Raw genomic sequence first — 16,272 nt, forward strand, 5'->3', positions numbered from 1 at the left:
TGTACTCATGTTATAAAATTGTAGCAATCAAGTGAGGAAGAGGTGAATCCTGTCCCCTCAACCACTTTGGTTGGCATGGCAAAGATTCAATGATTTTTTTTAGATAACAGCTACACCTCAGTCCAAATAAATGCAGTTAATTAGTTCACCATAAATATTAAGGAGCCAATCACAAGGTATACTTGAGTGAAAGAAAGATGAACTTTACTGCTTACCAGAGAAAAAGCATAAAGATGCAACATCAAATGCATGCATGAGTACAAAGTTAAAACGGGATTAGTGTTCATACAATAAAGATAAAATAATGTGGAGTTTGAATGTCCTGGTGTGTAAGATGTTAAACTGAGATGAGTTTTTTTTATTATTTAGTTGTTTTATTGCAGTTACTTGCTTTCACATTCAGGATGAAACAATGATATGAAACCAGAAAAACAATAAAACTTCTGACAATAATTTGGAATGATTTAGACAGGCTGCATTCATGCTATTCTGGAATGATTTACTGATCGATCCAGTCTTGGTCACAATTCTGGTATTCTACCAGCTCCTTATATTTGAACCCAAATTTAATCTCATTTCTTTGCATTCTCTACAAAGTCCCTGCTGTTGATGATGGCTCTGCCATCTTGAACACACAAATCATCATGAACTCTGCCAGGCTTGGAGTTTGCTGGATTTGTTTTACCCAGCATCACTCACCAGTCTTCATCATGTTCTGACTTTCCCACACCATGGAAACAACAAGACCTGAACTCATGTACTTGATCAACTTGGAGTAGAGAGGTTTGATTGACAGCTTGCAGTAATATTTTCCGAGTTGATCCTTAGGAGCCTGAGGAATTTTCCAGTTTGAATGCTTTCTGTTCAAAGTGTTTGATGACTTCACCCACAATGCTCCTTTGGACTCCATCTGGCTTCCCAGTAATAAAGTTTTGTTCCTCATTCTCAGACTTGTGTCCTCACAGACAAATATCAGGCTCCAACTCCAGTCACTGAGAAGAGACACAATTGTTAGCAGTGTCCCAGATAAACAGTAACTTTGAGTATTAAAGCTATTTTTGGGCTCTAGCTGTACGGATGTTTTTCCAGTTGTGTTGTTAGCAGCTGTTTTGCCCCTCTTGTGTGAGAGCAGAGACAGTGAATTATTATTCTACTTCTGCTGTTACAAAGCCATCTCCAACACTCTGCCAAAGCAATTGCTCGAAGTACAGTTCTCTCATGTAAAGCTGTATCAGGGTTCCTTGTTTTCAAACTGGAAAATTGTAGGTATTTTTCATTTCCCATGCACAAAATATATCATGCATGTGTAAATTAACTGTAAGAGATGTGAGTTTATTCACATCTGAATGGTTTCAGTCTCTTTTGATAGAAGCGTTAATTAGACGATTTGACGATTTTATTCCATTTTATTTTGGAATTAGGCTCAACCTATAGTCAAGCAATCCCTGTGGTCATCTTTAAGATGACGTCTTTCATTTTACAAACCATTTCAGTCCGTAAAAGTCCCAAGTATTAAAATCAGATGATGGGAGTAAAAAAATTGACAGTCCATATTTCACCACTATTGTGGAAAAGGAACAAAAACAGGTTTACAAGAATCAATGCAGAACTGAAAGGAGAACTTGAACAGTTGAGATCTGGTCTCTCTCTCTCTCGAAAGAGAAAATCGAAGAGTGGTTATTGGAAGTTTTTACATTATAAAAGGGAAGAACTAGGAACAATACACAAGAAGACCAGTTTTTCTTGATCTTTTATAAATCAGTGATTAGGCTCCAAGTGGAACATTGGGTTCAATTCTACAAAACAAGCTTTCAGAAGTACGTGGAGGCCTTGGAGAAGGTGCAGAGCAGATTTACCAGACAAGTACCAGGGATCCAAGACTAGGTATGTGGAGAATTTGGAGACGCTGGGATTGTTCTTCTTTGAGCAGCAAGATGTGATAGGTGTGTTCCAAGTCATTGTGGATTTAAATAGAGTAAATATGGAGTAATTATCTCCAATTACAGAAGGTAATTGGAAATAGAACCAGAGTTAAAATAAAGGGAAAAATATATAGTGACTTCTGATGCATTGCTTGAAAAGGTGGTGAACGGATTCCGTAGAAACTTTACAAGGTAAATTGGATAAAAATTGATAGTAGAAAATATGTGGGAGAGTGGAATTAATTAGATAGTTCTTTCAAAGGTACAGTGAATTGATTGATCTCCTCTGTGCTGTATGTTTCGAAGATTGCATTATCAGAATACACAGATGCACATTAGAGAACATCAAACTGACCTTGAATTGGTTAATAGGTTATCACACTTCTTCATATTATTTTGCAAACAGAAATAAACCATTGTTATGAACATATGCCAAAGTATGACGGGGTGGGATGAGGATACTCTGCAGTACTAGATTTGGAAGAAGTATTTATTCCTGTTGAAGGAGTGACAAGACTGCTGCACATTTGGACATGGTACATACTACTGAGAGTTGATGTTCTGTCATATCATGGCTTGCACTGGAACTGATGAATGGAACATCCATAATTAGCATGTCTTAGTGTACCTCTTACTGAAGTTGATAAAATTAACTGAAGGGTGAGCTGAAGATTTCATGGTGCTGGCACCATACTTAAAGCTCAGTTGCATGCCACTTCAGATGCTGCAAGCCAGGAAATGACCATGAGATTGTAGGAACTGCCGATGCTGGAGAATCTGAGATAACAAGGTGTAGATCTGGATGAACACAGCAGGCCTAGTAGCATCAGAGGAGCAGAAAAGCTGATGTTTCGGGTCTGGACCCTTCTTCAGAAAATTTCTGAAGAAGGGTCCAGACCCGAAACGTCAGCTTTCCTGCTCCTCTGATGCTGCTTGACCCGCTGTGTTCATCCAGCTCTACACCTTGTTATCTCAGGAAATGACCATTACCACTTAGGACATAGCCAAAAAGAAAGGAAAGCTTGCTCCCAACTACACAGACAGGGACCTGGAAGTGCTGGTGGATGGGATTGTAGAGAGGAGGGCAGCCCTCTTTCCTGCTGTCTGCCAAAGGAGGCCTCCAGACACAACCAACTTGAATCCCGATAGCAGCCCAGGTCAGTGCTATGCCTCAGGTTAAAAAGTATGCCTATCAGTGCAGGAAGAAGGTTAATAATTTTCTGCACCATGCAAGGATAAGTACCACCATCTTCTTTCTGCTACTTGGCACTCATCGAACCATCACTCACGCCAAATCTGCCACTGTCCACTCATCTCACCAAGGTTCATGACAACCCTCATTGGTGCATGCATCTTGTCCACTCACCCGGTTTATCCTCCAAAACTAACAACTCTTCCTATCTGTTGTGCTTCCTACTCACTCACTGGGGACATCTCACCACCCGTTCTGCTCCTGCATCACCACTAACGTCTCTTCCACTTGCTTCCATCAGATTCAATCCCTCCTGTTGTTTCATTGCAGGAAACATTAGGAACACTTACAGCTCAGTTTCCTATCCTGCTAACACTAATGAATGCATTTTTTAAAAAAATGGAAGTGAGTATGGGGCTAATGTAGCCTGAAGTACTTACATTAGTATCTGAATGAGCTTAGCAATGCCTCTTGTTCTCCAAATCACTTCATGGTTGTCATTGGTTTTGAGTACCTTCTGAATTATGCTTGACATTGTGTGGCTTAAACTAGCTGCTCGGGAGAGATTTAAGATATTTAAGTTTTTTTTAAAAAAAACCTACTTCATGGGTAAATATTGCTCTGTAAACGCTTCACAAAATGAAGATTTGCCACAAGTAATTTTATCTGCACATTATTTAATGATGTCTTAAGAAGAAAGTATAGGTGAAGCCTAACACAAGCAGGATTTTTTTTGTTCTGGAGTGCTGCTGTGAAAATAATTTGCTCAAAGTGGTGGTTCTTCCATTGAGGAGACTTGGCAATTCCCCAGGAGGTTTGCCTTTTGCATCAGCCTGTCGAAGGCAGAAATTAATTGGGACATTGCTCTCAACAGACATTATTCAATAAAAAAAATGGAAAACTTGTTTATAGCTAGTTTATTGTAATGATCTGGTAGAAATGAAATAATCTATAATTAGATTATGAGAAAGCACAAATCATTTTTACTGATTTAATAATATGAGGAGCTGATCTGAATCAAAGAAAATGACCTGTAAGCAGGAGTAACGCTAAAAACAGGCTGTCTGTACCACCCATAGATCAGTTGCACAAAGGCTCCTTCAGGCAGGAGGACAGACCAGAGGAGCACAGAATTGGCTGATATTAATGCTACATAATGATGACAGTGTACATGCTGGCTGTGCGATATGTCATAGCCTCAGTTCATTATCATCAGAACGGAATTATTGACATTCCAGTGTAAAACAGTACATCAGGGTCATAACTCTTTAATATGAAAGGAGAATATCTGCAGTAAGAACGTATTATTGGATTTACACTTCAATGCCTGAAGTTTCTCAGAAGAACTGCTGAAAACAAGAAATTTTGCTCTGAAAAATTTTATGAGCTTTGTTTAATTCATAAACAAAGCGTGCTTTATGGAAAGCTAAGCAATGTTGATGGAGGAATTTAAAGTTCACAGTTCTTGTTTGAGTTGAATTTATCCAAATACTCTTAGCCAAGTAGTGTAAGGAGTACTACCTGGTTTATTATTCACCAGCTTCCTGGCTCTGACACTGGGCTTACGTAGTGGAATTTCGTGTTGTGTGAAACACAGGAGGCAGATGCTTCAGAGGCAAAGAAAACTCTGATTTTATTGAACAAACAAGCAAAATTTAATATATTTACAGAAAACAAGAAAGTGAATATCAAAAAAACTGCCTATCTCTGACTGAGACCTGTCTCCCAATTCAGCCAAGACTTGATACAGTGGGTAGCTGTTACTTATGCTAACAAGGGGGAGAGAGAGAGAGAAAGTACTTGCTGACCCGGAGTCCTATTCCACTTCACTTCCTGAGGGGTGCCCTACACCGTTAGCCCTCCCGAACCCCACATTCCCCCTGTCTAAGACTAGGTTAGAGGGTTAGAGGGTCTCGATGACCTTAGGCTCACCCCTGATGTGAAAACACAATTTTGACTGGCTCTTGTCCAGGGGTGGGACTCTGCGAAATGCCACAAGTCCTGGTAACAGTCAGTCTAGTGGTGTCCAGACTGGTTTTTCTTGGGCTTTCTTTGTTTTCTGGTGGTCCTTGCGAGCGGGTGTTGTCTTGGAAGGTGGTGGATGTTGCTGCTGTTGCCCAGGTTGGTGTCTTGTGTCTCTGGATGCCTTAGCTTGCCTCTGGATGTTGAGTAGAGGTTCGTAGTTAGTTGCTGGTGTTCAGTGGTTGCGAGGCTGCTTTCCTTCGCGAGTGGGGCCTGCTTCTCACTGGGACTCTCAAACTCTCCTCATGGGAGATCACCTCAGAGCACACACCGTGTTGGAATCGGGGCACGTTGCTGGTATCACAGGGCTGGTATCACTCACACTTTCTCACTCTCTTTCTCCTTCTCTTCCTTCTCTTCCTCTCTTCTGTGCTGGGCTTGGGGTGTCCAGTTGGATCCAAATGCAGGCCCCCTTATCTCCCGCCAAATCTGTTGAGCTATTGTTCCTCCTCTCTGGGCTGATTGAATTCCTGGGCACTGGAGTAGGTGTGAATGGTTTTTCGATTGATGTGAATGGTTTTGACAGTTTTGAAGGTCCAATATTTCCCTTGGATGGGTATTTGTTCAGGTTTGAATAGTGTTGTAAATGTCTATGTTCGTAGGTGGAACGGGTTTGAATGTAGCACAATGGTTGTGGAATGTTCAGTATTTTTGTGTCTGAGCACTGGCTGGAAAATTGTATGGCTTTGTACCTCTGTAGGCTCCAGAAGATCTGAAGTTGTTGAAATTGTTTGTTTCCTGCAGTCTGGCTTCCAGGGTTTAAGCTGGGGTCTTTCTTTAGTTTCTGCAAGCTAACCCCTGTCCTAGACATCTGGCCCTGGGCTTGTACCAGTCTGTTCCAGCCATGCTTTTCCTGGCTCATTTGAAGCCTATGGTTTCTGGCGTCCCAAAAGTTCAGTAAATTTAATCCAATGTAATTTCCACAACTTCTGCCTTCAGAGGGGTTTTAAGTCCAGGGTACGTCCATAAACTGATGGGAATTTTTGCCCCACCTTACAATAGATCCCTCCTTGATCATTTCCAGCATCAATTTTAATGAGTTACCTTCATTGAATGGAAAGGTACTGCAACTGACACACAATGCAGAAAATTTTCAGATATTGCAGTTGATGGAATATCGTGTCATTTCCAGCGCTCATAGAACATACAGTATTTACTTACACTCCATCCAGCAAGCAGTATCATAGGAGCTAAAATTACATTGCCTTGGACTCTTGAATTCACTTCAATGTTCATTTTCATACAATTCAGAAAATTCATTTGTTTTCCTGTCCAAAAAGGACAGTAACATATCTGAAGAGTAATTATCACAAATGAATGATCAGCAACCTGAAATTTTGACTGTGGGATAAATTTTCCCAGCCCGTTGGAAGTGGGAGGGGTCTCGATATTGTGTTTGAAGATATCTTGACATTAGGTCCCATTGGGAACACCCAGCATGGGTTCATGAATGGTAGGGCATGTTTAACTAATTTGGTGGAATTCTTTGAGGACATTACTTGCATGGTGGACAATGGGAAACCTGTGGATGTGGTGTATCTGGATTTCCAGAAGGCATTTGACAAGGTGCCACAGCAAAGGCTGCTACATAAGATAAAGTTGCACGGTATTACAGGTAATGTATTGGCATGGATAGAGGATTGGTTGACCAGTAGAAAGCAAAGAGTAGGGGTAAATGGGTGTTTTTCTGGTTGGCGGTCAGTGGCTAGTGGTGTGCCTTAGGGATCAGTGTTGGGACCGCAATTGTTTACAATTTACATAGATGATTTGTAGTTGGGGACTAAGTGTGGTGTGTCAAAATTAGCAGATGACACTAAGGTGGGTGGTAGAGCAAAGTGTGCAGAAGACACTGAAAGTCTGCAGAGGGATATAGGTAGTCTAAGTGAGTGGGCAAAGGTCTGGCAGATGGAGTACAAGGTTGATAAGTGTGAGGTCATCCATTTTGGTAGGAATAACAGCAAAATGGACTATGTTTTAAATGGTAAATTTAAATGATAATTGCAGCACGCTGCTGTGCAGAGGGACTTGAATCGCTAAACGTAGGATTACAGGTGCGGCAGGTAATTAAAAAGGCAAATGGAATTTTGTCTGCCATTGCTGGAAGGATGGAGTTTAAAAACAGGGAGGCTATGCTGCAGCTGTATAGGGTCTTGGTGAGGCCACACCTGGAGTACTGTGTGCAGTTTTGGTCTCCTGACTTGAGAAAGGATATACCATCACTGGAGGGGGTGCAGAGGAGATTCACTCGGTTGATTCCAGAGTTGAGGGGGTTGGATTATGAGGAGAGACTGAGTAGACTGGGATTATACTCATTGGAATTCAGAAGAATGAGGGGAGATCTTATAGAAACATGTAAGATTATGAAGGGAATAGATAAGGTGGAAGCAGGGAGGTTGTTTCCGCTAGCAGGTGAAACTAGGACTAGAGGGCATCACCTCAAAATAAAGGGAAGCAGATGTAGGACTGAGGTCAGGAGGAACTTCTTCACCCAAAGGGTTGTGAATCTGTGGAATTCCCTGCCCAGTGAAGCGGTTGAAGCTACCTCGCTGAATGTTTTTAAGGCAAGGCTAGATAAATTTTTGAACAGTAAAGGAAGTGAGGGTTATGGTGAGTGGGCGGGTAAGTGGAGCTGAGTCTCAAAAAGGTCAGCCATGATCTTATTAAATGGCGGGGCAGGCTCGAGGGGCCAGATGGCCTACTCCTACTCCTAGTTCTTATGTTCTTATGTTCTTATGTAGGTACAGATATTTGAAAGGGAAGCTGGTGTGGTGGAGGCTGTTGGGTTTCTACAAGATAGACAAGTAATTAAACTTATTTAAAGTGCAACTAACATGTACTTTATGAGGGATTTAGATTTTACTAGACCTACAAATAAACCAGGGGTCTTCCGAGCCTTGCCAGGTATGATGAGGTGGACAGTGGCTGAGTGAACCATTTACATGATTCGCTGCACCAACTCACCAAGGCTCCTTTGACAGCATCTTTCAAACCAGCGACCTTGCCCACTCAGAAGAACGAGGACAGAAGGTGCCTGGGAACACTATCACCTGCAAGTGTTTCTACAAGTCATGTAGCATCCTAAGTTGGAACAATATTGCTCTTCCTTTATTATTGCTGGGTTAAAGCCCTGGAACTCACTCCTTAACAGCACTTGATTGTGGTGGTTAAAAATGTTGTTCACACTCTCTTCTAAAGGGTAATTAGGGATGGGCAAAAGTGCTGATCTTGCTAGTGATTCTCAAATCCGATGACTAAATTGAAAAAAAAACTTCCTAATGGCTCCTTTTGTCTAGTGGATCTCTCAGAAGGCATGACTACCACCAGTTAAACAGTCAGTCCAATTTCAGAGTCTCCTGGCAATCCAAAACTGCCATCACATTAGAGGAACTAGCACAGCAAAGGACCTATTCTAAGGAGGTTAAAATCTAATGCAGTGCTGTTAAAATGCAGCATTTTATTTGTGACTGCAGCTGCTCCCAAGTTTATATGTTCCCAATCAAAATTCAAACCTGTTCAGCCATTCTTACTCAGGAAATACATAATTCAGTTGCATCCTAACAATCTGACTTTGCCACCAATTCACAGAATAAGTTTTCTGTTTCCCTGGATATTCTAGAGGCTGCTTTCTGTTTTGGGCTTTAAAACCCTAGCACATAGCTTAGAATAATAATGAGAGTGTTAAATTTTAAACATGGCCATTGGAGGAATATATTTTCAATTTTCATCAGGAAAGCTATACAGGAGATTTGTCCAGTTTAATGGGGTTTGACTGCCATTTCTACAATTGTTCCACCTAACAGATACAACAGTTATAAAACTGAATGATCCCTTCTTCTCTACAATACAATCTGTCTCTGCTCAATACAATCTCTGCTATGATGAGTGTCTAACCTAACTGAGTTTCAATCATGTGTTGGAAGAGCATGGAAATGTGCATGTGTAGCAGTGACAGAAGTGGCTCACGAGCGTTTACTTGTTAAGTGCTATGTTTCAATCCTAAACACATACGTAAACAGGAGGCCCATATGTTTAGTGCAAAACTTGCCATAAGCATTTCTTAAGAGTTACATTTGCTGTGATACTGTGAAAGCGATCCTGGTCTGTCAAAACAGAATATTTTAAGCAGTACAAGTGTTGTAATGGCATAACTTCATTTGCATGCAACAACAGCATTAGAATTGTAGCCTGTTTATATTGCAGCCACTTCAGATAATGTGTCAGGAATTGACTCCTGGTACTCTGGAATATGGTGCCTTTATAGAAGTGACTACACATGTATCAGCTTAAGAATTGGTCAGGGCCCTCTAAGCCAATACTGTCTGAGTTTTACAAAATAGAAAAGGGTGAGCTCTAAGTAACTTCCAGAGTTTGCTTGAATGTCTTTGCAATTTAGAAGGGAATTTTTCAGAGTTTTTGTCTTGAAATTGTGCAAAATTTTTTGTTCTTTTCATACCTTCTCAGGAGTTGGCATTAACAGTGTCTTGTAGGGTGTATAATTCCTGGATGGGACAGGCTTGATGATCAATTCAAACTTTCATTTCTGTCTTTTTCGGATGTTTCGTGTATTTAAAAGTTACAATTGTGCTTCATCTTTCTGGCCAATGATTTTTTCTAATCTTGGAGAACGGCTTCTGTGCCCAAAATAAAGTCTCTTGCTTTTATTAGGAGGAACCGGAACCAGAAAAATAAGCCTACAATTTCCAGAGGGACAATCTTTTCTTACGGTGCTACGCTATGCCACTGGAGGCAGTATACATATCGTTGCATATTTGCTTATGTTGGAGCCACCACTACAGGTAGTGGTGTTACATAATCCTAGACAACCTGTGGGGAATAACAACAAGTTTGTGCAGATACCTTTGCCATTTGCGAATTGCTTAATGCCTTAGTGAAACATGTAGAAACTAATTATCTGTGCAGTGAGCACTTGCCTGCTCTGTCCTTCTTCTTGCTGAAATGAAATGCAGGTCTAGTTTTGATGGATGAATGTTAATGCAGAAGTTTTCCTGAAAGGTAATCTCCAGAGAGGTTATTAAGAAGCTTTGCACTCGTGCCTCTGGTTAAGTGGCAGTTTGTGGATCTCACTCCAGTTATGCGGCATATAACAGTTCTGCTTAAACAACAACTATCAAGAGCATGCTTTAAGGTTTTGCTGCCAGCAAATGATAAAAGAGAAGAATTTATAGAGGTCTGTTGATCAATATGAACTTTGGGGAAAAAATACATTAGCTTTGTCATAAATGACACAATAATATTCAATGACATTCTTGTATCGATAATGTAATTTCTGAAATTCATTTTGAATGCAGTTTCCTCATTTGATTATTAATTTGCATGTCTTGTGAGCTTCATAGACATTCACCACAAAGGGAAAGAATTTACTGTGAGTTAGTGATGAGCTTAGCAATCTCATAAGGACAAGAGTGCACACAGTTTCCTATTGATATTGTACTTTGCCCTATGATTATTTAAATTGTCTATGCTTTACAAGCAAAACCTATCTAAATGATATGAAATTAAATGCATATCTTTCTTTTGAGCAATTTTCTTTACAAATTTTGACTTCCCTGCAATATTTATTGCAACTAATCATGTGACAAGTATAATTTGTTCATGTTCTTTTTGTAGTTCTCAGATGTGGTGCCAGTAAAAACAGGCCAGATAGATGTAGGATTTCCGTTCCTTATAACCAGGAGTCTTTTCCCACAATAATCAGTCGACAATGATTTTGAGTGATGTGATTTTATTTGTAAGAACAATAAAACAGAACAATCAGAAACAAAACAATTTGTAGTTAGTTTAAAGAAGCTTGTCCATTGAACATCAATGTTCACACAATTGTTTCACATTGTTTTGGCATCACAGAACAAATTCTAATAACTGTTCTTGTGCTCCAAACATAATTTCTTTCTCAAGTCCTTTTCCTCCTCTCTCACTCTCAATATCTTATTAAGAAAATATTTGAACTTGTTTTTCACGGATTAAAAGACCTCATACTTCCTGACATTGAACTGCAGCTGCCAGTGCTCTACCCACTCAGCTACTCTGTGTCTGTCTTCTTCTTATTCACTGCTAGGGAGAGCTAGATCTAGCCCTCTCAGGGGCAGCTGGATATCTGCATACATCTGCACTGTATCACCCCAGCTTCTGGTCCTCAGGACTGAAGGGGCGCGGGGAATATGGCGTACACTCCAGATGCCCCTTACCTCACAAACATGTTGCTAGGAGGCACCCAGCTGGAGGAGGACCCACACACAGGCTCCTCAGAATTCTCCTTTCAGGACACTGTAGAGGTGATTGGGCCCTCTACCTCCAACCTGCCTGCACCTCCCTCCAACTCTTGGAGGGTCAAGCTGAGGAAGTCCATTTGCCTCTGGCAGGAAGACACTCAGCAAATCAGGGCAGTCCAGATACAAACACTTTCGGGGTCAGCTGACCAAACCTCCAGGGTCAAAGGGCTCCTCTGCCGAACAGGGTCCTTCCAGCCCAGCTGTGAAATCTGGGTTTACACTGAGATTTTGTGAGTAGAAAGAAATAAATAAACATTTTGATCGCACTTTGCTGGCATGGGTAACAGTGTACTACTATGTATAAAGTATCACCTTTGCATAAATGTTATTGGTATTGCAGCACACCTTTGATTCTCTGTGTAATTTTATTCAATCATGGGATATGGACATCATTGGCTGTGCCAACATTTATTGCCCATTGCTGGTTGCCCTTGAGAAGGGAGTGGTGGACTGCCTTCTTAAAATCCAACTGCCCATTTGGATTAGGTAGATGGATTAGGGAGGGAGTTCCAGGATTTTGTCCCAGTGATACTGAAGGAAGTGAGAATGTGCATGGCTTGGAGTGGGACTTGCAGGTGGTGGTTTTCCCAAACATCTGCTGCCCTCATCCTCCTTGAGTGTAATGGTCACGGATTTGGAAGGAGCCTTGGAGAATTTCTGCAGTACATCTTGTAGGTGATAGGTACTGCAACTACACAGCATCGGTGGTAGAGGGAATGGACGTGTTGGATATGCTACCAGTCAAGTGAGTTGCTTTGTCCTGGATGATATCAAGCTTCTTGAGTGTTGTTGGGACTGCACTCATCCAGGCAAGTGTGGTGTATTCCATCACACTCCTGACTTGTGCCTTGTAGATGATGGTTAAGATTGGGAATTAGGAGATGAGTTATTCACTGCATGATTCCTACCCCCCTGACCTGCTCAGCAGGATTCATGACTCCTCAGATGTGTTCTTGTAGCCACTGTATTTATATGGCTAGTCTAGTCAGTTTATGGTCAATGGTAACCCTAAGATGTTGATAGTTGTGGATTTTGTGATGGTAATGTCATTGCAAGGGTTGATGGTTAAATTCCCTCATTTTGGAGATGATCATTGCCTGGTACTTGTGCAGTGACATTGTCACTTGTCACTTGTCAGTCCAGGCCCAGATATTGCTGCATTTGAACAATAACTACTTCAGTATCTGAGAAGTCACAAATATTGCAGAACATTGTGCAATCATCAGCAAACAGAAGCTTGAACACATGCACCAGCAGGTTCAAGAACAGCTTCTTCCCTGCTGTTATTAGACAGATGAATGGACTGTCTAACTTCAAATAATGCTGATCTTGCTAATGTTGATCTTGCCTAGCACTCGCCCTGTGTGAGGTAACTTCTATGTCTCTGTCTAAATTTTACTGAACCTATGATCTCTATGTCCTTGCTTACTATGATCCACCTGTACTGCTCACAAAACAAAGCTTTTCACTGTACTTAGGTACATGTGATAATAAATCAAATCAAATAAAAAACTATTAAAAATGATAAATATTGTTGAATGAAGTGTAATGGAAGGTTCAGCAGCACACAGTCAGAATTACTGCTGAACAGCCTTTCCCAGAAACTAATTTTATAAGTGTGGATTGCCATTCCTGCAATTGTATTTTAAAGAATCCATGGTGATTAATAATATTTATGGGACAATCTTATGGCCATGTGCATTCAATCTATATTTAAATGTATATAAAATAATTAATATGTAAATCATAATCCATGTTTTCAACTTGCTTGATTGCTGTCTGTGAGAATTATTCAGTCTGATTGAGGTCATCAGGCATGCTGATCAGCTACTGTTGTTGGATGCTACATATTCCCTATAGATAGCTTCCAATTCAAGGTTGATGTGAATAGAGGATTTTTGACACAAAATCTTTGTGGGTATCACTTTGCAAGGTCACCTTTGAGCATAGCCCTTTCACTGCTGACCACAAAGTCAATCTGCCAAAAGCTATAATAAATTCAAACCAGCTCTCTTTAAAATGACAGTCTTATCAATACCCTCATCATTATGAATACCTTTATGTTCAACTGGATGTTTAAAAAGCTATGATTTATTCTGAGACTTTTAGTTTACCTAATATTATTTAATGTAATATTCTGAGAGTCCAGACCTTTAAGACTGCCTGTAACTTGAAAGAATTACTTTTGATACCACATCAAAGTTTACCTCAGAATAACAAGACAAAATGGATTTGTATTTCTATTGAATTTTCTTGTGATTCATAAATCTGCTAATAAATTGGACACTAAAACAAAGTTGTACAGCTACAAGATCCGACACTAATGCATTGTTGGTATTTCGAGTTCTGATTGGTATCTGCAGCACTTGACGTTCTTATACATACCGTGCTACGCATAATTTAACAATTGCTTTTGTAGAGGTTCCAATGCAAGCATTATACATTTTTCAGAAATACATTGCTGTAGAACTGCAATTGGCTATCTCTTAACTTGCATTTTTTTGCAATTAACTTGTGTAGGGAGTGCTGCCTGGTTCACAGTTTACCAGCTCCCTGGTTCTGAATCTGGGCTTATGTGTGTGATCTTGTGTGGTGGAAAAACACTGGTGGCAGATGTTTCAGAGGCCAAGAAAACTCTTGATTTTATTAAACAAACTAGCAAAATTGATATATTTACAAAACAAGAAAGTGAATATCAAATTGAAACCCCCCCGTCTCTGACTGAGATTGTCTCCCAGTTAATTAAATACACTGGGTAAAATAAATACTGTCACTATACCGATGGGGGAAAAGAGAGAGAGAGATACCTGTTCTAACCCACTTCCCTTCCACTTCCGCCATCTGCAAATCCAACGCATCATCCTCCGACACTTCCACCATCTGCAATCCGACCCCACCAACAAAGACATTTTTGCCTTCCCACCCTTATCTGCTTTCTGGAGGGACCACTCTCTCCGTGACTCCTTTGTCTGCTCCACACTCCCCTCCAGCCCCACCACACCCGGCACTTTTCCCTGCAACCGCAGGAAGTGCTACACCTGCCCCTACACCTCCCCCCTCATCCCTATCCCAGGCCCCAAGAAGACTTTCTACATCAAGCAGATGTTCACCTGCACATCTGCTAATGTGGTATACTGTATCCGCTGTTCCCGTTGTGGCCTCCTCTACATCGGGGACTGCTTTGTGGAACACCTACGCTTGGTTCGCACTAAACAACTGCACCTCCCATTCGCGAACCATTTCAACTCCCCCTCCCATTCCTCAGACGACATGTCCATCCTGGGCCTCCTGCAGTGCCACAACGATGCCACCCGAAGGTTGCAGGAACAGCAACTCATATTCCGCTTGGGAACCCTACAGCCCAATGGTATCAATGTGGACTTCACAAGCTTCAAAATCTCCCCTCCCACTACCGCATCCCAAAACCAGTCCAGCTTGTCCTCGCCTCCCTAACCTGTCCTTCCTCCCACCTATCCCCTCCTCCCACCTCAAGCCACACCCCCATCTCCTACCTACTGACCTCATCCCGCCCCCTTGACCTGTCCGTCCTCCCTGGACTGACCTATCCCCTCCCTAACTCCCCACCTACACTCACCTTTACTGGCTCCATCCCCGCCTCTTTGACCTGTCTGTCTCCTCTCCACCTATCTTCTCCTCTATCCATCATCTATCCACCTCCCCCTCTCTCCCTATTTATTTCAGAATCCCCTTCCCCTCCCCCATTTCTGATGAAGGGTCTAGGGCCCAAATGTCCACCTTCCTGCTCCTCTGATGCTGCTTGGCCTGCTGTGTTCATCCAGCTCTACACCTTGTTATCTCTCTCCCTTCCTCAGAGGTGCCCTACACCATTGACCCCAAACCCCTCTTCCCTCTCTGTGACTAGTCCATTCGGGTTAGAGGTCTCAGAGACCTTAGGCTCACCTCTGTTGTGAAAACCACGATTTCGACTGGCTGTGTCCATAGTCGCTTGCTGTAGCTGGGACTCTGGGAAGGGCCGCCGGTACCGATAATAATCAGTCAGGTGGTGTCTGTTGATGCGGTTGGACGTGTGGGACCGGCCTGGTGAGGACCCTGGTTTTTCCTCCTTCTCCTGGTGGTTCTTGCGAGCGGGTTATTGTTGGGACTGGTGGAGAATGTTGCTGGTGTTGCCCCGGTTGGTGTTTCGTATCTCGGGATGCCTTCGGTTGCCTCCGGACGTCGAGTAGAGGTTCGCAGTTAGTTTTCAGTAGTTGGTCTCGCTGTACTGGTTTCACAGTGCCCCACTCACAGTGCAGGATTCTCGCTCTCTTTCCTTGCTTCTCTCTGTTTTGCCTTCACTTTTCGCTGCACCTTCCACTTCACTCTCCCTCTCTCGCTGAGGCCTCCAGTTATACCCCACTGCAGGCCCCCCTTACCTCTCACCAAATCTGAGAGCTATTGTTCCTCTTTCCAGGGCTGAAAAGGTTTCCTGAGTACTGGAGTGGGTGATAATCGTTTCTCGATTGAAAAGAATGGTTTTGCTGGGTTTGGAATGTCCAGCATTTCTTTTGGGTACCTGGGTCAGTTCACATAGTGGTGTGAAGGTTCCATGGCGAAACAGGTTTGAATGTAACACAAGGGAGTGGAATGTTCAGTACCTTTGTACCTGAGCACCGATTTAGAATTGAATGGTTTGATACCTGTGTAGGTTCTAAAGGGTCTGAAATTGTTGAGGTTGTTTATTTCCTGTAGACTCGCTTGCGTTGTTTTAGCTGAGGCATGAATGGGAGGTTTTCCTTTTGGTTTCGCTTAGCTAGCTCCCATCCCAGACAACAGGGTGTGGAGCTGGATGAACACAGCCGGCCAGGCAGCATCAGAGGAGCAGGAA

The 16,272-nt window shown here is 42.0% G+C and overlaps 1 pseudogene; it reads right to left on the reverse strand.

Annotated features, from left to right (window-relative positions):
* Positions 1 to 499: 499 nt before the first annotated feature.
* LOC109932305 lies at positions 500 to 15,387 on the reverse strand (annotated as a pseudogene).
* Positions 15,388 to 16,272: the final 885 nt, after the last annotated feature.

This window comes from Rhincodon typus, chromosome 25 (assembly GCF_021869965.1).
Source record: "Rhincodon typus isolate 14 chromosome 25, sRhiTyp1.1, whole genome shotgun sequence".
Taxonomy (NCBI): Eukaryota; Metazoa; Chordata; class Chondrichthyes; order Orectolobiformes; family Rhincodontidae; genus Rhincodon; species Rhincodon typus.